The sequence below is a fragment of the Bombus flavifrons genome, chromosome 7 (assembly GCF_040668555.2).
Source record: "Bombus flavifrons isolate JBK064 chromosome 7, iyBomFlav1_principal, whole genome shotgun sequence".
Taxonomy (NCBI): domain Eukaryota; kingdom Metazoa; phylum Arthropoda; class Insecta; order Hymenoptera; family Apidae; genus Bombus; species Bombus flavifrons.
This window is the reverse complement of record NC_138448.1, coordinates 8,359,565-8,384,840: the sequence shown is the minus strand read 5'-3', so window position 1 is coordinate 8,384,840 and position 25,276 is coordinate 8,359,565. Positions and strand designations below refer to the sequence as shown.

At 38.3% G+C, this 25,276-nt stretch overlaps 1 protein-coding gene across 1 annotated transcript in view; it reads left to right on the top strand.

Annotated features, from left to right (window-relative positions):
- Dora (zinc finger SWIM domain-containing dorado) overlaps positions 1-25,276 on the top strand; it is a gene marked incomplete at its 5' end in the record, with an annotated part of 114,416 nt that overhangs the window by 54,814 nt on the left and 34,326 nt on the right. The window lies entirely within an intron of this gene.

The following is a 25,276-nucleotide window of genomic DNA, read 5'->3' as shown; positions in this document are numbered from 1 at the left end:
TTGTCTAACAAAGGCATGGAGTAACTCTATAGCTCTCCTTAAAAAAGAAATAGTTGCAACACTCGACAGTAAACTTTCCAACGGTCTCTGTCCCGTAGCTCGCCATATGCAGACTCTATTCTTCGAGTAAGATGATTGCCAGATGTCGATGCATCTCCGCAGTACATGTTCAGCTAGCTTGAGGGCCCGTTATAATTCTTAAGATTTAACTAACTAAAGTCCTTCAAACAGACAAACAGTCTTTGTCCCAACTACGAGAAGATAGAGGAGACCTATTGTCCAACGGACGGCGTCTCCCACCAGTAACTTTACCTCGAGGGCGGCTAGCATCCTTTCTAACCACCGATATGAAGATTAACCAATTAGCAGCAACGCCAATTTCCCTCACCTTCTGACGAATCCAATGATCTCGTGTCCTTAGACACACCCCATTATAGTTTTCCTCTGTGGCATCATCGGGACGGAAACTCATTCTTCCTTGCGATCTCATCGACGAAAAGAGTAACCCTTTACGACCAGTGAATATTACGCGTCCGACTTAGATTTCGTGAGCACGTACATTTATCATCCCGTTAACCGCGGATTCGTTATGGAACGTAGGATCATTGTCATTAGTTTCTCGAGTGTCTAATTACCACGGTTACTTGCCCAATCCTGTAATAATCGTATTTGCACTAGTCAATGTCTTCTCTATCGCATAACGACACTGTGTAATCCAAACGAAGATTCGTTTCACGCCCCTAACCCTAAATCATAATGTAAACCCGACATATATAAATAATGTTAAAAGTTATTACCAATATTTCTGTTACGTCGCGCGACCCTCTACCTAGAACAGGCCATACACCGCGGACCAGACGGGAACCAGATGTCCGCTCATCCCTACTGCGTATCCTCAAGGACCCATCATAAATCCCAGTAATTTGCTAACCAAGGTCCTTCAGACCGAACAAATATCTTTTTTCTAAATCGCTTTCTAAAAAGTATTGTCTACTACGGCTTGACACGGGAAAGTTAGCTTTTCTCAGGTACATTGCTTCCCATTAGTAACTTTCTATGGAGGGCGGCTAAGACCCTTCCTAGTCCACCAACCTTCGTTTAACCAATCAGAAGCAATGTATACTGCCCTCACTTTCCTGACCAAAAATGTCATGAACAAATCCGATGGTCCCGTGCGCTAGACACACCCATCGCTAGCTTTCCTCTGATCCAGCATCGTCACTGTAACTTACCTCTTCTACGCCGCTAGAAAAGTCAACTTTACTTCTTCTACAACGCTAGAAAAGTCACATGTCTGTAACGGGTTAGTCAACTATAACAAAACTCTAAGAGCCTCGTTCTATCACCAACTAATAGTGTGCCAGTGTATCGCATCTCTACGCTAACTCATTGTCGATGATATATATCATAAGCAACGGTGCAACTTAAGTGAAAAAAATGTATAATTTATAATTCTGTGATTCACAGTTTTATACCCTCTCAACCACCCCTATTATCTTAACGGAAATCAGGGGTTCGATCAACTCGTGGTGTCGATTATTATAATCGTAACGGGAATTTACGACTCTCGTTGACGTCTATCTTCGCGATTGTGTCTCCCCGCGATTGGTCGAAAATACAATTTCCATAGCATCGTGCCACTTTTTCGTTGTAATTTATCAACCAACTCTAATTGGAACATAGTTGGCTAAGAACTACCTCGAGCTAATTTCGAAGCGTCTGAGAAAGCTACCTTTCAACTGAACATTCGCGTTTGTTATCATCCTGGTACCGTGGTTTTTCCAACACCGACAATTGCAGAGATTCCCTGCGTTTGTAATTGAAGATGGAGTACTTTGCTTGGGTTATTAACGTCTGTATTTTCTCAGTTTTACGCCAAGTTTGCGTGATGGATTATTATAAAGAGAATCATTAGAGCAATGGAAATGCTTCTATTTCATTGTCTTATGAAATTGCATTCGTTGCTCGTTGGTCCTGCCATTGCCGTTATTATTTCGTACTTTCTACGATTACAAATATATTGTTCGATTTCTACTCTTAACACGTTCGCTATCAAAGGGAATCAGTGTAAAATATCCACCACAAATCCTGTTTTTTGTCTCTCTTTTACTTTCGTGCAGTATATTTTATAGTTCAGTATACTTGCACACGAACAATGGCTGTCTAAGATTTGTTTTTCTCTTTCATCGAGATTTACTCGATTAAAACTTTCTTTAAACTAGATCTACGTCGATCTTCAAGCGTCAGCATTATAACGTACTAAACCTAACGATTCGTAAAAAGACCAGGAAAATGTTAAAATTCTGGGTAACTCCGACGTCTAAACTACGTCGATAAGACAATTCATCAAGAACGACCATTAAACGGTCCCATAGAAACAACCTTTACCGAGGTTCTACGTTATTTCAATGTAATTGTGCTACACAAATAACGTTGTTAATACTTTTTAGATACGCAGTGGTGTTGCAAAGACACGTATACAATCCGCAAAGCAAATGCAAAGACGATTCTAGCGTGAAATCGGCTGTGACGACGTGTCGAGTTTGGGAATTGCTCTTCCACGAAAGACCAAAAACGATCGTTTATGTTTTTCGTTCATGTCTTGCAATGGAGGATCTCCGCGCCGGATTTGCTAGCGCTCGTCGATAAATAAACTTTCTCCATGATTTTAATTATCGTTGCGAAGTTTGTCGTGTCAGTTTCCACGCGGTGGATCCGCGCCAATCTCGCAGACGCTATTACGCTTAATTATGAAACGTGTTTCTCGATAACGAGGTGACGCGTTCTCCAGCCATTGAACTCGAAGCCATTAGTCCGCGGGTCGTCGTCGATGACGACGACGTATCCAATAGACTCTCCTCTCCTCTCCCCTCTCTTTCCATTGATGTAGACGGTATTCGATCGATCGAGACCGCCACGAAAGGCAGCAGGTAACCCTGTTAGCCGCGTGGAAAGCGTATCCATTACCGATCCCCGTATACACGTCGTGAACGCCTCGGAAACACGGCCAGGGTCGACGGCTCGTGTTTTAGGTCAGCACCGCTTGTTTCGTTAAATTTACTACGAAAGGCGATCGTGACGAGAACCGTGGAACTGTGCCATCGAGCGATCGATCCAAGGAACATCTCACCCCTCGACGCTTGGTACCTAACAGCGTCGAAGTGACCAATTTGTAATTTTCTCGAGAGATTTTGTTGTTTTTCTTCTATCGTGTAAGATATTTTCACGCCTTTGGTACCTACAAATTTGTATACTTTAATTACGAGCAGCTCGGATGACTAAATGGAAGACTATATATAAATTTTCACCGATATCGTATTGTACGTGAAAAATAATCTCTTTCAAATCGTTGGAATCTTCGATAAAATAGGTATAACGTTTTTAGTGCGTGAGGATAAAGATCCCTTCGTTTCTGATGACCTGTACATTTTCTTGCTTTCGACCTCTAAGGACTTCAACAGGATGCACGAGACGTGTCAGTCCGGAGACAGTTGCCAGCTGACTCGACCACGGTTGAGGAATAAAGTGCAGTTTCAAAAGGCAGTTACACGAAGTTAACATCGTGTTAATTCACGTGAAGCGGTTCGCTGTAATATAATTTTATCTTGTCGCCTGCACGTTTCATGCGGACTATCATTGAATAATAATATAGTAAAGAAATTTGACATAAGCTAACACTAGAGAAGCGCAACAGAGAGTTCAAGAAATTATATGGATTTTTAATAGTAGATATATTTTTGAAGATTTGAACGAATTTTCGTAAAATACGTGGAGTTTGTCTTTTTCCTTGTCTTTTATACTCCTTCATTTTACCTTCTTTGGTACCACATACACTGTACATGTGTCTGTTAAGAATCGAAATAACTACGTAGTAATAAATCAATTTTTATCGATATTACGGATCTATCCAGTTCCGCAGATAATTGCAGATACAAATTTTTCTTCCAAACATAGAAACACAAATCGATCGATCGTAAAGCTACTTTCCGCAGTTAAAATCGTTCCTACAGGAGCGAATACACGCAGTCGAGGCTCTTCTCTTCTCTTTGCCTATCTGGAACATCGCCAAAGAGGAAGTCTCTCGTTTCTCCGGAAAATCGGGTACAGAACGCGCGAACACCTTCGACTAATTGCAGCCTGCCCGCCGCTTAATCTTTCCAATCAAATCCACGTTTCACCGAGCGATTTCGATTCCTATCGCGTTTTCCCTGTAACCTGTTCGCAATATATTCGTTTTTGTTTCAGGTAAGCGTACCGAATCGTTCTCTTTATCCTGTTCTTGCATACGAAACTACGGTGACGGACGCTCTTCCGTATCCGGTAAGGCGATAATAAGAATAAAAAGGATTGGTAAGGAAAAGTGAGAAGGAAATCCTGTGGCGAGCGACGCTAGTAGAAGCTGCTTAAATTACGTAGCATGTTAATTTCAGCGCGTTGCAAGGCAACGTTTACGCGACTCTCCACGAGACACGTATTAATTAGCGTCTCGTGCAGAATTAAACGCTGCGACGTATGCAAAACAGCGCAAGATTCACCTCCTCTTTTTAGTATAAGGTTAACGTGCAGAGGGAGATGGAAGAAAGACCTTCCTTATCTCGATCGTGATTAATTCGCCTAACGACGTGTTAACGCGGATTTCTCGTTCGTGTCTTCACTGTGCTGAAGGGTTCGTCGTCGATTTTACAAATTACATTATTAATCGATGTCGGTGGCGATTCGTAAGAGTTGACTAGTGTTCGCGTGGAATTTATGCTATAGACGCAGACATGCTCAGTAAGAACTGGATTCTATAAGTTAAATAAAGTTTGTAGCCCATTATGACATAAGTATCTATGTATGCGCTTGATGACTCATGGATAGATTTACTTACTTGCAGTAGAGTTAGAATGGGGACGAACGATTCTTGTTTTAATCGTGCAGTGGGTTTACCAATTATTAATAGCACAGAAGAAACTTTATCGAATATCTATAAATATATCTATGTAAATTTGCTTCGATAGGCGTCTTACGAGAGATTAACAAAAGGTTGCTTAACGTTTTGATCCAATTTTTTTTTTTTTTTTCAAAGAAGGAACATCGATCAAGAAAGTTGAAATTATGTGTTAAAAACGAAACTATAAATACGCATCGATAGATATTTTATAAGGGATTTAACAATCGTTCGAAGACTTATAGACAGTCGTTTAACACTAGAACTACCGATAGTTAGGACGAACTATTTCTACCAAAACCAGTCAATGTCTGGTCTTTAAAAAATACGTAATAATAGAATATATTTATATTTATTGATGCACATCCGACGAGTTTTCCGGATGTAATCAAAATTTTGTACAGATAGTTTGCGCTACATTTTCAACTTTACATTTTCTTTTATACATCGTAGAGTCGTACGTATTTTCTCCCTATATTCTGTTGGTTTTACTTTCTCCCATTTTATCAGTCAATATTTTGTATCTATTCTCATTTATCTTTCTCTTTATTCGTCCCTCCAGTTCTTTCTCTGCGTGTCTCGTAGATACATAGTCCGATCGAAGCTGCACGAAGTTTCGGCCGTGCACCAAGAGGGAAAACGGAGATAATTGAATTCAAATAATGGCAGTACGTGGCCGAACTGAACGCGTTTTCCGCGGAAACGTTACCTCGGCCAGGCCGTTTATTGCATAACGCTGCATAATGGGGACGTCGTTTCGCGTTATCAGTCGGCTTCGTATTCGACCGAACAATTAACGCGAGACTGCAGCTACCTAGATACCGCGTTTTAATAGAAAGAAAATCCTTTATCTGTCTACCTTCGTTTGAATTTCGCGTCGACTTAAAAAGGAATGTGCATATGAAGGTTCATGGTGAGCGGTCGATGACAAAATTTACTCCTTGATAATAATGAGATATTTACTGGCATTTATTAATTTTAATAACTTAAGCTCATAATCGGATAAAACGAGTTTTTCGTATTGCTAAACGTTTGATAAATACAGTAGAGTGCCGATTATCTGAATTAATTGGAAAACAGGGATGTTCGGATGAAGAAATTTTCGGATAAGAAAACAGTTACTTTGTTGATGTTCATCTTCTTGTATATTAAAAAAAAAAAAAAAAAACAAAAGTAGAGAATATAAATATTAATAATAACAGTAAAAATAATGAAATTAAATATGATTCGATTAAAGATCGATGGGTTCCTAATCTTCACATCTGCTGAATTACACAACTTTTTTTTGGCAAATTTAATTCGAAATAGTTACGTTCCTTCGAAACGTTGAGAAATATCATCATTGCCATTATATTCGTGTTCCAATTTATTATTCGAAGCTCAAATAACGTTAGCATCGTGGCCAATTGAAGAAGTTTCATCAAGTTGGAACCATTCTATCATATCGGCGTCGTCACGATCATCGAATCCTAGTATCGTATTCAGTGCAGAAACAGAGAGCTTTTTCGATATCTGTTGTAATATTATCTTGCGCTTCTACCTGTGTGCTGTGCTTAACGTAGCTCATTACGTTTATTTATCTTATTTTCAGTGTCACGCGTTTAACGCCTGACCAAGCATATGCCATCGTATAATAACAAACCATTAAATTTAATTGCTTGTCAAGTTATGTCGTCTTATCGTCAGTAGTAGTAGTAGACGTTGATCGTTAAGACAAATTTCTGTTCAAGTTCGAACTTCTTACATGCGAACCGTGTTAGAATAATGCAACGTCCGGATAACGTGGGTTCGAATAATCGAGGTTCCACCGCGATTGCAATTTCCTGATACTCCGCGAAGATTAAAATTAAATTACAATTAAGTAAAATTAATTTATTTTAATCGACTGTCAATTTAGAAATACGGAATCTACTTAAAAGGACTACTCGATAAATAAGTCAATGGCGACGAGACAGTGTTGTCCAATGTTTCAGAAGACACCGCGTATTCTCAAAATTATCGTTAATAATTAAACAATGATTCGGGAAAATTTTCAACCAACATTTCATCCCCCTATTTACTTCCTTGTTTATTTCTAATCTTTCTCCTTTATTTACATCTGCATTTTCATACACAAAATTCCCCAAACTCTGCACAATCGAAACTTCGTGCAATACGCTGCGAAAGCTCTCCCTCTTAATGCCATCTAGACTTCCGGATTTCAGAGGTCGGAAGAGAAGAGGAAGGGGTTGGGTCGATGCGGGGTCGAAATAATTCTTCAAAGGAGCGAACGCGGCGACCGGATAAAAGGGGAGAATTTATAGGATGGTCGCGAAATGAAATTCTCTTGACGAGTCGTGCCGCGAATTACGCGCGTGTGTTCACCGAGCTTTTTCGCGACCACCGGCAACGTGTCGTGTACTGGTCGTTTCGTTCTTCAACGGTACACGGACACACGACTCGCCGTTTAATCCTTCGACGAACGGAAGGCTTTATCCAAATCTCTACCGTGTTCCCTCTTTGTACGTTCTTTTTTTTCATTTCTCAGCCTCTTTATTTGTTTGCCTTTGCAACCAGTTCAGAATTCGCAAGATTTTATTTCCAGATTACCAGTGGTCCCGCAATTCCCCTCGAAATTGCAGCCATTTCTCGCACAAACGAGCCATTATGCAGGCAAAGCCCGCGTGTAAGCACTTTATATTTCAAACGGTTGCCTTCCCATTCGAAACGCCAGAATCAGACCGGAATTTCTGATCCTTGCGCTCACCCTACCACCGTCACCATTTCCTTCCTTCCATAAAATTTGGAATTATTAGGATTCCAGCAAATCCTTATTGCAGATTTCTTGCTGCAATTTATGCAATGTATTATAATAGGTCACGAGTAACAATCTCTTTCATACACGGTGTTGCACCTACGCAGAGTTATTTTAATATAAATAATTGATTAACTTGCAGAGAAACGTGTTTGTCTTCGGTAAAACTAATTTTGAATTTCAACGTATTATATATTTTATATAGAAAATTGTTAGGAAAAAGAAAAAAGAAAAATAAATATAGCTCGTAATTTGAAAAAGAGATACAGTTCTGAAAGAGTTACGGACTTAAGTATCTTAATGTCTGAAATAGACGAAAGAAGAGAATTCTTTGTTCATTTGCGAAGTAAACAATTATCTACGAGAGTCGCTTCAACTTGTAAGAAACGTGGCAGTAACGAAGAGCTGCCTGTAGATTGCATTCTGAGTGGAAAAACAGTGGAAAAAGAAATTCTAATTTTGTATCCGAGTCTTTCAGCTATAAAAAGCAGAAAAGGTCAGAGTATCACACGTTTCACTCCATCGATCGCTGATCATTGACCGCTTTACTTTGCCGCCATATTGTTGTGCATGCGCGGATTCTAAAGGACTTTGAATGAAGTCAGATTGGAAACGAGGCAAAGTGAAGATGAATCGATATTCACCGGCCGATCACGCTACCGTAGAACTTGACACCTATGTCAACAGGAAGTGTCGTTCATCAACAAATAAATCCGACTCCGTCTGTTTCAATGATCGAAGAAACGAGAACTTTATCCTGAAAGATGTAACTGGAGAACAAAAGGAAGTTCCTGCAGCTATCGTTTTATGATAGTGAAACATTTAGCGGCGATCTTAATTGTCACTTGTAACGTAGTAACAATTATCGACAATTATCAATTATCATACGTAGAAGAAATCGAATCTATTTACCGAATTAACGCTTTTAATTCTAATAATTCTAATACAAGTAACTCTAAAAATTTTCGAGTTAATCATTGTATTTCAGATAATTTTCGCTTCAGAAAACAGCTAATAATACTGTGCTAATAATACGTCGTTTAAAAATCTCATTGATGGACTGTGCACACTCATGCGCAAGTGATATTTTTATGAAAATAATTAAAAGAGCATGACGTAGACAGAGATTCGTTTCACAGATTAACACTTTTAGCGTCGAACAACGATACATCGTTGTTAGCAATACTTGCGAAAAATACCAACGACGACGTATCGTTGCGTATTCGACGACGACTTACTATTCGCATCGCGAGAGAACTTTATCTCGAAATAAATGTATAAAACGTTACCAATGTTTGAATTTCTCTGCGGAAGCCCTGTGTGAGATGTTTCACAAATTGAATAAATTTTTAATGGGATCAATTTTCTGTTACATTCCGCGATGGTTGATACACCGAGACTTTGTATACGCTGATGCCATAAGATAAAAATTCGACACGAGAGATTTGCTTGAGACCGTAGTCACAGGTTCTAGATAAAGCTGTTTAGAACAGGATATTTATTTATGTTTCACAAAATAATCGTGCATCGACAGGACGAGAGTGAAATTTTTGGTGGGCCTGTGCGAAGATCACGCACAATTTGTAATCTGTGCCAAGTAAATTATTTAGCTAGAAACGTTTGTAATAATAGTAGAATGCTATTTCAGTGATGTTATACTAGCTACACGAATCACTTGTTTTGCAGCAAGTAATCCTGCTGCGCATCGTAGCATTATCATTTAGTTTCGTATTTTTGTATTGGAAATTTTGTTACAAATAATTGAGAATGCAGTTTATCTTCTATGATTTTACTTTTTATTGTAATTACTTACTTTTTTTTGTGATCTTCTCAAACCTTACCAAACTACGAGTGCTGCATTTTGGATATTTTATAGATTTTTACGTATTATACGTACGCATTCTGTTGCACTTTTACGTTTCCCATAAATGCATAAAAATGTATGGAAATATGATCGAACTTGGAATAGGGAAAGCTGTGGCAGAGACCGCTTGAAAAGTCATTAAAATATCTCTTGATGAAGGGACAATTAACTGGATCGTAGAGACGATCGAGGAAGATTTCACGCGGTTGTTGAGCACTTCTTCGTCGGTTAAATGGTCGGATTCATTGTTCATGGACGAAGAGGATGATGAACAGAGGGTTGATGGCTCGAATAAAGAAGATTAGATAGAGGACGTAGGGAGAGGTCTTAGTCAGCATCTCCTAGCTTTTTTCTTTATCCGTCACGGTCTGAAATGAAATATCGAGTAGATTTGCTAGAAAACCAGGCTTTAACCAAAACTCGAAAAAGATTCATTCAAAAAAAAAAAAAAAAAAAGAAAAAAAAGAAAAAAAACGGAGAAAGAAAAATATTTTAACGAAATTAACAGCATGTTTTTAATCAAATTGAATCGGTCGAAATCGATAAACTTAAACTAAACGTGGAATTAGGATATAATAAGATTCCAAGATTTCTTCTCCCGTATTTTCTTTTCTTCCGTACGTTGAAAAATCACGTCTTCTCCAGTGATTTTCCTCTTACTTCGCCGTCAACGGACCAGACCCGCGGGATTATCTTTCTATTTTGCCAGTTCGAGGATGAGAAAGGTAAAATTGACGCGAACTCCCTTGTCGACTTGTTACGGTTTGTGTTCGAGATTAGACCAGCACCGCCCATCCACCTTATCCTCTTCATCCGGTAGAAAAATCGTCTTTCATCGAATCCCGGAAACGCCGCGAAAGCAATCGTATTTCCCGTGATCAGCCGACCTGGGACATCGTTCCTTCTTTCTTTTCTTCTTCGCTTCACAAACGAAATGGTTTCTGTTTTTAATCTATTATATTGTGCTTGAAGCCCAATTCTTTCCTCGATTCTTTCATTCAATTTTCCAAACAGACGTTAAACGTAATTACGGAATCTCACGGGGGCGGAAAATGGTACTGAAGATACAGGAAAATAAGATATCGGAAATGCATTTATACGGTAATCCTTATTATTCCATTTACATACTTATTTAACTATTTGCCTATGACTGTGACAATGCAACGCGTTAGTTGAGAAAGTTCGGTCGATTTGTCACGTGAAGTATCGACATTTTGGATTTGGTAATTTATTTAGACGGAGAATTCGGGAACTTTATGTGATAAATAATAATGCACTTAACAGGTTAGAGACTTAGGAAACTTTATTTTTTCACTTAACGAGATTTAATACTCTTTTAATGGATTAAAACTTTCCTATAATTTCCCGAGCCTTCTAAACAATCTCTTTCATAGTTGTGCAAGAAATAATCCAATTAACAGGTCATTTCTTTCAATTTACTCAAAGTATTCGATCGTTATCGACATATTACCGTGGTAGAGATACACTTTAACGCGTTCACTGCCAGGCGAATTTTATAGAAATATTTTTCGAATTTTTTTTTTATAACGAAGCGATTAATTTTTGCAAAATATTACGTTGTCCGAAAAGTTTCTTTCGTTTTATAAGAAAATAATACACGCACAATGTTTTTTGTTTTATATTAGTTTATTGAATTATGCACGAACATAATAATAGAAATAGAACGAAACGGATCATACCTGATTCAATGAAATAATATAAAACGGAAATTGTTGTTCGTCTATTGTCGTCTTGTGAAGCGAGGGAGGCTTTTCGGACAACTTAATATTAACCCTGCGGAGATCGTGGCCAGAAAAGCTCCTATATACCTAACTTGAAATCAATGCTGCGGTGCTTGCTTTTGCGAGAACACCGTATAAATATACGAAAAGTCACTGATTGTACTGGAATTATTACAAAATACAAACTTAATAAATATATAAATATATGAACTTAAAAAATACATATTTAGAATCAGATTTAACATGCATCTGTCAGATCAACCACGATATCTGGAGGGTTAAGTTGCGCACTTTTCCTCCTCCGACGTCATCTAAGATCGCCAATGACCACATACCGTAGCAACGTGTAATACCATCAACGTATTTATAGCAAAATCGTCGATGAGCCGCTTTTTAAGACGATCTTGGAGCTGTTTTCGGAAAAGCTGACAGGATTTGGTCGTTCCTTCGTGGAATACGGGCATTACAGGATGTGCTTGTCGGGACTAATGGCCCGTGAACGCATACACAATCCCTGGGGAGGGATGAGCAAAGGGGGAGGGGCGGGTGAGCAAGTGCCCGCGGGGATCGTAGCGATGGTCGACGAAGGGGATCGAAGGAAAACTCGGTTCTCTCCCGGCGATGCACAGGTGGAATTAATCGGCCTGCCTGAATCGATCCGCCCTCCATTCACCGGGAAATTCTATTTCTCCGTCGGCTGTCGATGTTATCGTTAACGCGGAAATATTGTGCAGTCAGCTTTCGTGCTCGGCCTGAAACGATTCTGTTACACGCGATACACCGTGAATGTCTTTGGCGATGTCTGCAGAACGATGTTTGGGCGCTGGAATGCGTTTGCTGCCTGTTCGATCGGTAATCGAGTAAGACAGACACGATGACAATAGCTGAGTGTTGGGAGGTTGATATTTAAAATATCGTAGGCTCGTGTGAGATGCTTTGCAGCGATGTGTATTACATACGAAAATTCCATATAGATTTCTTAGGTGTTTAACGTGTTTGTCTGGTTCTTTTTTTTATTATTTAATTTGTACTTTACAATTTGTCCAGCTGGACATTCGGTAAATTGTTTCACTGGTGATTGAGCGAGACGGGTCGTGGTAACATGGACGTTGCAGGATGATAAGAAGATATTTTGAGTTTACGTAGAACGATTTCGGACAGCATATACGGAATATAAGTAGAAACATAGGCCACAAGGTACAATTAAAATTTTATGCAGATATACGTTCATGGAGATGATTTGCAGTAATAAAGAGAGATGGAATATAAGTGCGAAGTTACACGAAGTGCAATTAGAAGTATGGAAATATACATTCGTATATTTAATGTGTTTAGCGCGTGACAAGAGAGTGTAGGTAATTAGAGAGGGTTATTAGCGTGGGGGTGATAGTCAGCGAAGAAGAAGATAAGACCGTAGACTGGGCGAAGAAAGTAGAAAAGAAGGAAAAGAAAAGAACAGAGACAGCGGACGAGGGTATCTAGTTAAACAGGTAAATGAGGCAATTAGATAAAGAATTATGGGATAGATAATAGACATATAGAATATTTACGAGTTAGATATATAATAGACAGTAAATAAAATTGGTAAAATAAGGGTAAACTACGATTGTGTGTATAGATAAATGAGCGAGAATGAAAGATAATAGGGAAAATTATTAATATTATTAAATGAAGTAGGAGTAAATTATTCCTTGTATTGCCAGCAGGCTGAAAATAAACTATACTATAACAATACTACTACTATTATTTGATATCTTTAGAGACGAGGATTCGTAGATTTTGATTTAGAAGGTGAGATGATGACCCACAGATGAAAAATGAGCAAGGATGAAACATTGTTAATTATTATGTATCATCGTATAAATTTGTTTTTCATATAGAAAATGAGTTTACTGTCAATGCTTAGTCAAACTGAATTTTTGAACAAGACAATGTTGATCTTGATATAATTTCGGGGATGAAATTTAAAAAAGCGTCTGATAACTCGCCCCTATCGTACAAGTTCTCTTTATCGCTCGATTATTAATTGGTCTTCCATGCATCCGTGTAATCTGCGATAATTCTCCGTTGTTAAGCGGCTAATATTATTTATTATTTCCACGAGAAGAAGAGCCCTTGGACAGGTAGAAAAGTGGCAGTGTCTCGTTTGAAATTGTGAAATTGCTTTAATAGCCACTCCGTAGAAGAGCGTGTTATTATCGTTGTCGGGCTAATAGGTATAAATACGTCTATTAGAAGCTGCTACGAACTGTATCAATTATTATGATAGGAGAATAATCAGAATGCTCTTACATTTCGAGGTTAATGACCAGTAACTACCTGCATACATAATCTCTTTAACGTCTCCGCTCAGGTAATCCTTCGGGACTGACCACATGTATGTAGTAGCGCTTAATAAATTGTACAGTGAAAAGAGGGAAACTTATACATAGACTGTTTCTTTTTTTTTTATTTAATATTTCATATTCACAATTTGTCCAATTTGGACATTTGGTAGAATTTTTTAGCTGTTTAATTATCATGTGGGTGGCTACCCCCAGCGGGGTACTATCTTCGTGTTTGTTAGGTTATATCCTTTATGAACAGACTGTTTCTGAATAAATTTCGCCAACGTGTTTCATAGATAAAAAAGAAAAAAAAAATTCACTGAATATCCAACTGGACAAATTGTAAAGTACAAATTAAATAATAATAATAATAATAAAAAAAAATAGATAAAAGCGCAGGATGAAAAGACAAGGTAAAAAATAAACTATTAACTATGCTACGTGAAGATCCAGTAACGAAACTGTTGAGGTTTTATCTCGGAATAGAGAGAGGAAATACATGGATGAATGTATAATAGAAATATATTTAAGTATGTTTAAGTATAAGTACAATGTGTATGCTAAACCAGATTCGCATGCTGGCAGCGTTATTTTACGAAAGAGCTCCGAAGTCGGAGTTTTCCTTGAAGTGGCACCCACTTCAACAGAAACGCCAGAAATGTCTAGAAATGTTCACAGAATTACAAGAACAGTATGAAGCGTGAAGGAAACGACAATGAATTTTTGTTTAATATGACACGAAGCGATGGGAAGAGACAAACGACGGGTTTGTCTCATTTATCGACTTATTTTTTTTTATTATTTAATTGATACTTTACAATTTGTCCAGCTGGGCATTTGGTAAATTTTTCTAACTTAATTGCTAAATAACATGTGAATGGCTACCCCCAGCGGGATACCATCTTCGAATATCGACTTATTGAAGTAAGAATTTGAAATGTAAAATTTGATTACAGAATTAGTGTTTCATTTGGCCAATAAATTTAACGGTGCATCGATGATACGTTTTATCTGTATAGAAGCGTTGTTTTGCATCTTCATCGATGTAAATTTAATATCAAAGTATCGTTAAATTTATTTGACAAACGAGACATTGTCGAATTAATTAATTTACTAAATCTGGATTATCCATTTTCTATCCTGTATTATAATATCATTATTATTATTTTCCTCGTGTTTGACATTTTTCCTATAATTAAAAATTTCGCTTATTCGATATTTTCGTATTATTTTTAGGCGTAAAACGCGACAGAAAAATTCTCTATGGAAACCTGTGCGTTATGTTATGTTGAATAGTGCGAGCGAAATTAAACACGAGAAGGATGTGTTTAATTATGAAAATATTTCGCTTGAAATATTACTCCTGCAACGTAACAGAGATTTCGGTATATTTTAATTTGCCGAGAAAGATATATATTTCTGAGAACTCAAAGAAGAAATATTAAGGAACAGAGGGTTCATTGAACACGAGCTTGAACATATTGAATGCCGTACTTGATTAAATTCCCTTCGCTCAAACGCTCGCGTATTTCACTACACAACTTTGTTCAAATGTTTTCCACTCAATATATTACCGTTGTAAAATCCTTTTGGTCCCTGGAGAATATTAAATCGTGTTCTGGTTGAATCTTGCCTTTGTAATATCTCAGCTTCGTATTATCGTCCCTCTGCTTTGATTACGATATCTTCGGGGTTCTACTTGACAAACCAATCACGCAATCATGCAAGTTTACGACTTCCATATAATTTACGACCCTTTAAAATATTACTATGTTGCTACGCATACTTGTTGCGAGTATCCAGATAATTCGATCGATTCTTCTAAGTGGTCTGTGAATTTTATCAAAATATACAAAGAACGTTTATGCTTAAGTATACACGATAGCAGTGTAGATTTAAGTCGCCTGTACAAAATACGATCATTCTTATGATCATTAAACTCCAGGTATCCGTTTGAGAAACAGTGTATCTGAAAGACGATCTTTATGGCTGTGACTTATTAAAAATCCTTCACCGTTTATGATGATCTTCTTTTCCAAAACAAGAATTAGGCTACTTCTTGGGAAAAATCAATCTAAAATTTCTCTTCTCATCGTTACGCTCGAACATGCAAAATAGAATAATGAAAAAGTTTTGAAAATAGAGTAAAAGAAAAAGAAAAGCACAACATTTTCATCGTAACGAAAGTTTGCCAAGAGTCCAGCAACCTCGATCGGAATTTTCCGTTTTGCGTCATCCGTTTTTCAGTGGCGAACGTGTGTTCACGTTAGACGTAAAAATAACATCGGTTAAAGTTAAACGTGACGTCGTGTCACCCCTTTAGCCAACGACGTCTCGGTTTACCCTTTCGACGTGCATCACGCCTGTATACAGTGAACCACGGTTTCAACGAAATCAATTTACCGCCATCCAAAGACGACGTGGCTTTCCTGCCTTCTTTCGGCACATCGATCCTCCATTTCTATAAAAATTGATCCTCACGTGTATTCACGACCATCGTCAATCGCGATCCTGCGCCTTTCTCCGCTCAAACGATCCTTTCGCTCGATATTATACGTACGTCTGACGAAGACAAATGTCAGGCAACAGTAATAACGTGGCTTGTCCCGGGTTTCCATGGAACCTACAACTGGCCCGACCATATTTCATGTCCGTGACCAATGGCAGAATCGTAAACGGGGCTTCATCGATTCTGCGTCGATATACAGGATGGTTTACCTGTGACGAGTCTTTTGCCAGGATATTCGGTATATTTCTTTATGGATACTTTGGACAGAAGAGAATAGCTCGAGCGACGAGTTGTCAAAAAACGACTGTTGGTTAATCGGTGAGAAGTTTTGTTTTTGCGATCGATGAATACGTTTTGTCGACTGGACTTGTAAGTTACGAAAATTGACAGACATGCGATTATGGATTTTCGTGGTTCGTTAAACACATACAACGTTCGAACGGTTGATTATTCTTATGGTCATTTAACTTTAAAGGAAACTAGGAACGAGAAACTTTCGTTTAACGAGCGATGAACAGCGTTCTTAGGGGTTGAAGAATTTATTTTTGCAGTCCGTTAAATTATAAAAAAGAGGATGTAGTAGATTTCTTAAGTAGCCGTTTTATTGCACAGTAAAGGGGTAAGTTCTTTTAAGATACGTAGTCGAGGACTCGTAAAGGAGGATCGTTTCAACGAAATAAGCTGCACTGATTTTCCTCTTTGTTATTATTGTTACTGCTACGAATCGTGGAATATTCTTTAGATATTAATAAAATTGTTGTCCCTCTCATAGGTATAAAACAATATCGTGGATCTATATCGGTAGTCGTGCCTCGTTATAATATTAATAGAGTATCAGGAAGTTTTATAAAAAGCTCGTGATATATATCCGTTAAAACTTTTTATAATAAGTGTCTCGAATACTTTTTGCGAACCGGTATCCTGTCTGCAACATTTTTCCTTAGTAAAATTATATTCCACACAGGCAATTACAAAATAATAAATCCTTCCTCGTCTATGTAACAAAATGCTCGAATCTGTGGAATTCTCTTTCCCAAAGGATTAAACACATTCGATCGGATATTTCAAGAAACTCCAGAGATCTAATTCTCCGTAGAGTTTTTGAACACTCGACGAAGCTCGAACATCGCGAAAGCTCTATGATATCCATACACACGGGAAATGAAGGGAAACAGCGTGCCGTTATCATCGGAGCGGCGAGTTTAAAAGCTCGTGAACAGCTCACAACCCTTAATGCCCTGAAATCCTCGCCTTGCTGTCTCCTTCAAGGAGATATTTCGCAGAGCGGCGTCGAAAGTAGAATCTCGCGGCAGGATTAAATCGGCGGCACAGAGAAGCCTGTGCTTCTTCGTTTTTCTTCCTCTTCTCCTTCTTCCTCTTCCCGTTCCTCTTCCTCGTTGCTGGTGTTACTACCCTCGCGACGTGATGTATCACGTTACAGCAAAATGCCTCTTTGTCCTGATTTTCGTGTGGCCAGGGTTGGCTGTAGCCTCCCTTTCGGAGGGCTGAAAGGGATTTTAAAATATGAGCAGCAGTCATGGCAGAAAGACGCGTTCATACAGGGTGCCGCGGCTGAACGAGATCAACTAAATGCCTTATTTACGATTGTGCGAGAAATCGTTTTAGAGCAAAGTTAAATTGTTTTCAGGGAGCGATGTAACACGGTGGAGAGAACTTTTTCTTAAGTTCATTTTTCTTAAGGAGACTTTGAGGTCATCGGTAGCGTTTTAAATAGAACTCTATGTATTTCTTACATCGGTGGATGTGACCTTTTACTCTGTTGTGTGTAGAAGTATTAAGGTACTTGCGTCGGAAAATGCATAAATTCACAAGATATTCCAATTTTAATGTCGTCAAATGCAGCAGAGACAAGGCAGACGTAAATACAAGAATATCAACTTCGCGTCTCTCCTCGTCTTTCATACGCCAGGTTTTAGAAAATTCAGGTTAAATCTGTTAAATTAAACATTTTCAAACGCAAGAATTTTTTTGTGCAAGGAGAAAAAAGAAACGCATAGATTGACGAATAAAAAGATACAGAGTTTCATTTAAAAATATACCAGTAACCTTGAAATCCCGTGGAAAAGATCTTTCCACCCATTACACGTTCCTCTTCAAGTAGTTCAACTTTTTACTAAAAAGTCTTTTCACATAATCGTAAATGAGGCAGATATATTTAAGTGATCTCATTTAATCGAGACACCCTATATACGCGCCGATCCTCTTTCCTCGGTAATTTACGTACTGATGACAATCTTAAAATGATTCTAGGTAAAATCTTGGTCGGATTTGAAGATGGTATTTGCATAGATACTCGTGAAACAAACGTGTATGGCTTTGGCAAAGAAAATTGTAGATGGAGAATTTTAGGTTTAAGATTGCGTTTCGGATCGATGAAGGGATGAAAATAGATTCTCACGTTATGTTCTGGTTGCGAGGGTTATTTTTTAATATCGGCGAGATCAGATTTTTGTAGCTTAGCTGTTAATAAGGAAATTTGTGAATGTGAAGATTTAGGCAGAAGTTTGAGATTTATGAAGAGATGAGAATGAGTTTTGGTATCTTGGTTTCGATCAGGAGAATTTTCTTGACAAAAATTTTCAATAAATATCGACGAAGGGTTAAACTGTTTCTTAAGGTGGTATGGTGGCCTCTAGTTATTATTATTTTTTATTTCTAATAATAATGAGATTCTGTGGATAAAAAAGAGTCGAGATAAACGGTAAACAATATTTTCAGATATAGTTTGCATAATGAAAAATTCTGTTTATTTCTTTTGAAAAATATTCGTAGAGATAGAGGGATGTTGCGAAGGCGGATGGAACGGCTTATTAAAGCATTTGTCATTTCACGCTTTAATAGCCGTGCTCTTATTAGGCTGTTAAGGCTGAATTTGCTACCGTTATGCTCTCCCTCGTAGTTAGGGGCGAGCTTTCACGCAGGCTGGCCGAGCGTACCGGAATAAAATGAGAAATAAGTGAACGGGAACGCTTTAAGCCCTGTATCTCGATGAAACAGTGCTCGATTAATGTCTCAACATCTTTTTCTATCTACTTGTTCAGCTAAAATTCTTCTATTCAGAAATCTATCCGATAGAGTATTATTCATGGTACATTTATTTGGAAAGTAACGTTTCTTTAATTAGAGATGGTAATTCTTGCCTCGTTAACGTCTCTGTTCGATAAAACGTGATCGATTAGTGTAAGATTCGTCAATAGATTATCGAATTAGATTCAACGGAGAGATTATCAATTTCCTTTTTGTCTTTTAGTCGATGCTGAAGTAACTATTTAAAGAAAAACTCTACATTTTTATGTATATCCGTGATCTGGAGACTGCTATTACGCAGAAATATTCTAAATAAGGAGCGGCGCATATTATTGTAGCCTTGAATATGCATTATGTTTTGGGTTGCAAGGTCTAGGAACAAAGGAACTAATAAACAGATTTCTATTTATGTTCCCTCTAACCCAAGCTTAAACTTTTTGGTAATGTCCTTTTGCTATAAATATATGAACGTGCACCCTTTCATTCCATTGTCTAGTAACACTAAGAGCATAAGCATAAAGTTATACTTATACCTTTAATTATTTCAATATACTTTTCTATTACAAATTCATCCACTCGTTTTTCAATCAGTCAACCTCAACCTCAACGATCGATAACGTAGCAGCAGTATAAAATTATCATTAGTAAGTTAAATTACATTCAATAGCGAAGAAATGGAACGTAAGCAATATTCTTGTAATTTCTAAATAGAATTGCCATAGTATTAGTTAAGCGTAAATTTATCATTGACAAACATTGACAATTATATTTAAATAACTGTATATTATAGAACACGTAACTACATTTGTTATTTTTCAAAAGAATAAAATTGGCGACAGCTTGGAGATGTAGCAAAGATTGTGGAGAATTTTTCTTCATATTCGTATTCTGCATTGCGAACTAGCCCCAATGGTAGATTTATTTTCACGACAGCCTCTCATGGCGGACACTTTAAAAATCAATCGGCCCGGTCTGGCAGCCACTCCATTCGGTTCCCGCTACACGGTCTTATTTCCATAATGCTCAGAGGATTCGCCAGTGTATCCAAAGCGACCTGACACGTTCGAAAATTCTATATAACGATTCGATAAAAGTGGCTACCAAAAAGTCTACCGAGTGCCCCTTAAATTCTCTGTACGACGTACAGAATTCTTCAAAACCTTAAAAATTAGGAAATAATTCTCGTCAATGTTTAAGGACGGTTTCACGGTTTGAGAAAATCGTAGGCTTCGAAATATTTGATAAAAATTGTTATTATACGTAAAACGTACGAACTGATTCGTGAAACTGAAAGAAATCATATTTCTTTTCCGATTACAATCCGAACAAGATCTTATAGTGAGATGATTCGGAAACATTTTTATTGTCATATCTTTTTCATAATTTTTATGATACATGCAGATTTATCTTTTGTTACTAATCTCCCCTAACAAGGATATTCATCAAAAATATCTCGTCAACTGATCGTTTTTTATCCACTTTATTTTAATAACTTTTTACACGGCCTATCGAGAACGATCGGATCTATATAAAACTGAAACGTACGTTTTTATTTACAGAAATGGCACAACTGCAAACTGCACATACATCGTAACTGCCGTGAAAAAAATGTGCCCATAAAAACGTAGCTCTCTCGGAATCGTTTATCTTTTTGCTCGAAAATGTTGCAATTGCAGTCGGAAAAAATACGACTCGTTGCAGTTGCACAAATCATTCTGTATATTGTACGGCTAAATTCGAATAAATTTTCTATTTATGAGGAATAAAGGGTTGGAAGATGAACAATGAATGACGTCGTTGTGGTATGAAATCGATGAGGGAACGCGATCAGGTCGATGGAAGGGAATAGAACAACGGGATTCTGCATCAACAGGTAACATGGTCAGAGGTTGGCATCGTATCGCGAACAGATTGTACGTAGCGAAGAAAGGGGCATCAGTTTTTGAAAATCGTTAGCGTGGGAGGTGGTTAAAACGAGCGTGGAACGTGCCAAATCGTATTTCAACAATTGTAACGTATCTCTGGATGGAGATATTCGAGTTTCGTTGCCAGCTTTTTCACAAAATTACTCTCCCTTGCTAAACCACAAATAATCAGACTTCAAATTATTCGAAAAAATTGTTCTTCATTTTTATGCTGTAAATTTCTAAATTTGCTAGTTATACCACGGTAGTTATATTATATTAATAATTACGAATAATACTATATTTTCGCACGACGAACAACATTTGAATAACCTCTTTCTCCAATAACGTTTCATTCTTCTCTCGGATAAAGGTATAAGTGAAAAGTAATATTTTTGTACCGCAGGAATTTTTTCTTTTTCGAAGTTTGAAATAGGAAACGAAACGCGGTCGGTGTGGATTTCCTGTGGTTTTGTTCCCCTTTGTTTTTCTCTGTTCCCTCCTTTTCCACTCCCCGCCCAATTAAAACTTCCACTTCGATCGCCAACAGGGCGTTCATAGATAATGCGTTAAAATCGGTTGGAGCTCGGGGCCGATTGTTTCAGAAGATTTACGCGTGTTCGGTAATCTCTATAATCTTAGATAGCCTGCCATGTACTTATCTGAAACTAAAATTGCCGCGTACATGCTCTTTACATGTTCTAAGTTCTAAGAAACGAAAGAGAAACTTACTAAAAGTCATCCAGTCGATTTAAATTTCCTTCTACTTTTAGTTATTCAATTTTTGTTTCTCCACTTATCAACCGGAATATCGATTAAAATAACAAAACATTTTGGATATTATTTCCTTTCTGCTGACAGAGAAAAAAATGTATCACTATTCTGTCAATTATAAATATTGCTATTGTTAAATTGGCGGCTTTGTGTAAACTTTCCGCCTCACGAAGACCATCGTTAAAGGATTAATTCGAAATTAGTGCTGCGTATCTCCATAAAATTCCTCTTACTTCGATAGATTCTACCCCAGAGACCACTGAAGACTTGTGAAACATCAGAATACTCTGTACAATTTTTCTCCCAAATTATACCGTTCAACAAATTTCAACCTTTTCCCGATGTCGCAACCTTAAATCGGCAATTCTTGTAGATGTTTGCGAGCCAAACACGAATCTGCAAATTCTTTTTCTTCATTATTCAACGGAGGAGAAAATTAATTTTCAAGAAAGATTGAAAGTTTTTAACTTCGGAGATGTTTCGCGCTTTTGCTGTAGCATAACTATTGAGCTACCGTACCGTGTCGTATTTAGTTCAGAGAAAAATCTATGTGTATCGAAAGTTGCAAAATCAAAGGTTGAACGGTGTTACGTCTGGCGATCCTCTGCATTGACCAGGCCAGATACAGCGAGCAAGATGGCAGTCAGATGTCTATACATCCTTATTGCGTACCCTCAATATTCTCAAGTATCCTCCATCGATCTCTGGAATTTTCTAGTTAAGATCCTTCAGACCAAACAAATATCTTTTTACCGAATTGTTCTCAAAAATTTATTGTTTACTACGGGTTGACACGGGAAAGTAGGCTTTTCTCACGTATGATGCTTCCCACTAGCAACTTTCTCTCGAGGGCGTTAGCACCCTTCCTCACCCACCAACTTGTCAAATGACCAATTAACAACAAAGTCTATTCCCTCATTCTACCAATGAAAACTTGTCCTTAACAAATCAGTCCTTTTCGTGTCCTTAGACACACCCATCATAAGTTTCCTCCGCAGCATCATCTTCACAGAAAGTCAGTCTTAAAAAAATATTTTTTGAACCGTCATCATCTAAGCTTACGTCGCGTACTTCACAATTTGTCTATCAATCGAAACTTAATTATATCTTATCAATTTATATCTCTCTGGTCAAGAAGTTGGTCGAATAAACATTAATTTATACCTGTTAAATCAGTGTAAACTCAATCGAACCACCCCATATTATCCTAACAGAAATAAGGAGATCGATAAGTTCGTGGCGTCGATTATTTAATCGTAAAGGGAATTTACGACTCTCGTTGACCTGCTATCTGGCGATCGCGTCTCTCCGCGAACGGTCGAAACAAACAGCGTTATCATATTCCATAAAGCGCGTACCTACGGAATTTCGTTGTTCATAATCGCCTCAATTCTATACGCCGCTACAGAGCAGAAGGATACGTACATCGATTCGTCAAGTAGCTCCAAAAGATTAAATCGATTTAAAGACAAATTTTAGTAACGACTATGCGGAACAAGTATTCGCTTGGGTCTCCAACAAGCTCGCTCCAACAACATCCGACGTGCCGCGTTCTCGGCGAACGCCAGTACGTCAGTTTTCGGTAGCTGGTAGGTTGGCTGTGCCTGCGACTAAAAACGAAAAGAGGCGGAACGATTGCACGTAGGAGGTCGGAACTCGTCGAGAAGTAAGCAATTTTTACAGGGGATAAAAATTGAAATCTGCCGGGCGAAGGTTTGTATGCGTTCGCCGGTGCGGCGTTCACGGGAGTCGACCGTGGAGAATATCGATCGGCCCGCGGGGTCGATGTACCGTCGCGTTTCGCTACGTGAAATTCATTTTCAGCCAGCCCCCGGGGAGACATTCTGAAAATTCAGGACCATTAAACGGAGCGAAACAAAAGTGTATCTGGACGGACGAGTAAAATAAAAAGAAAAGAAACGAGAGGGGAAAAAAAGAAATTGGAGGTGGAAAGGAAAAAAACGGAGGCAAGGGAGTGGTTGCTAGGTGAATTTCGGGGACGCCGCATTTCGTTCTCCGTTGTTTTCTTCTTGGATTCGATGGAACTGAATTCGCGGCCATTTCCCGTGGCCGGTTCGACGTTTGTTCGTTGAGAAACCGATGAAAAACGAGCGAAACGCGGGTCGTTGTTGCAAGAAAAATAGGTTTCCGGATTGCAGCGTGGAAAATAGCGGAAGCATCGATTTTACGACACCTTTGATCCTCGACGATGCAATTCTTTACTCTCCGATTTTTCTGCGGTAATGGGACGAGGGAAAAGAACGTACTTAAATATCTCCCTTGCAAATATTGAAGTTGCGAGAGCTTAAAGTACCATCTTGGGAGGACGTGTAATAATTATTTCAACCTGGTGGCGTAGTAACGTTGACCTAGAGAAATAGTTGGTAGTAATAAAACATGGAAATACAGCCTTCATTACGATCTTTTGCACTTCCAAGAAACCCATAACCTATTTAAATCCATCTTTGCGCTTATAGCTCTATGGGCGCTATTTACTTTACGCTTATAGATTCACATTCGACCGCCGATCACGTAGACTATCTCTTCTTCTTTGAAAATGCTAATACTCGTAGTAATAAACTTGTGCAGTGTTGAACACGCAATATATACTTTTCTTTCTCTTCCAATAAATACAATTTAAATATTGCTGCTGCTTTTTTATTGCCGTGATCCATTCAACTATTGATCTACGATAAAACATCCTTAACAATTCTTCTCTTCCATAAAAAAGAAGTATATATGTATATATATAAGATTGAATGAAAAGACGACGCAAAGACCATGGTGCGTTTTAAATTATATAGATCTATATATAATCCAACCTAATAATTCTGCTTTTTACTACGAGAAACCACGAGAGAAATAACTCGAACGAAACTAAAAACGAAGCAACTCTAGAACACAGAGAAAGGAAAAAGAGAGAGAAGAATCCCGTCATATTCAGTGCTTGTACAATGTATCCTGTATCGTAGACTCGTAGCGAAACTCGAACGTAGGACGATAAACGCGAGCAAGTGTATCGTTCGTTTCATTTTCCGGCGTATTCTCTGCCTCTTCCGTTGATTTTTCTTTCCCTTTCCTTCCTTTTTCTCTTACCTTCTTCCCACCGACTATTCGTTCTACCGCTTTACAATGCATTATTGTGGCAGCTTTATGCGCCAGCCCCTGGGAGTCCCACGTGTGTTTACAAGCGGACCACATTGTGATATTATGTAGCCGGGTTGGCTCACGCACTTGTAGTTGTTGCACCGATGGAACGCCGTTCCAACAACGCCGGAGTATAGAGTTACGTTTTATGCACTACTTCCTGACACGAGTGCGCGCACACCGGTAGCGCAGAACCGGCGTCCCGTTAATTTCAACGCGAAACGACTACGATCGCGC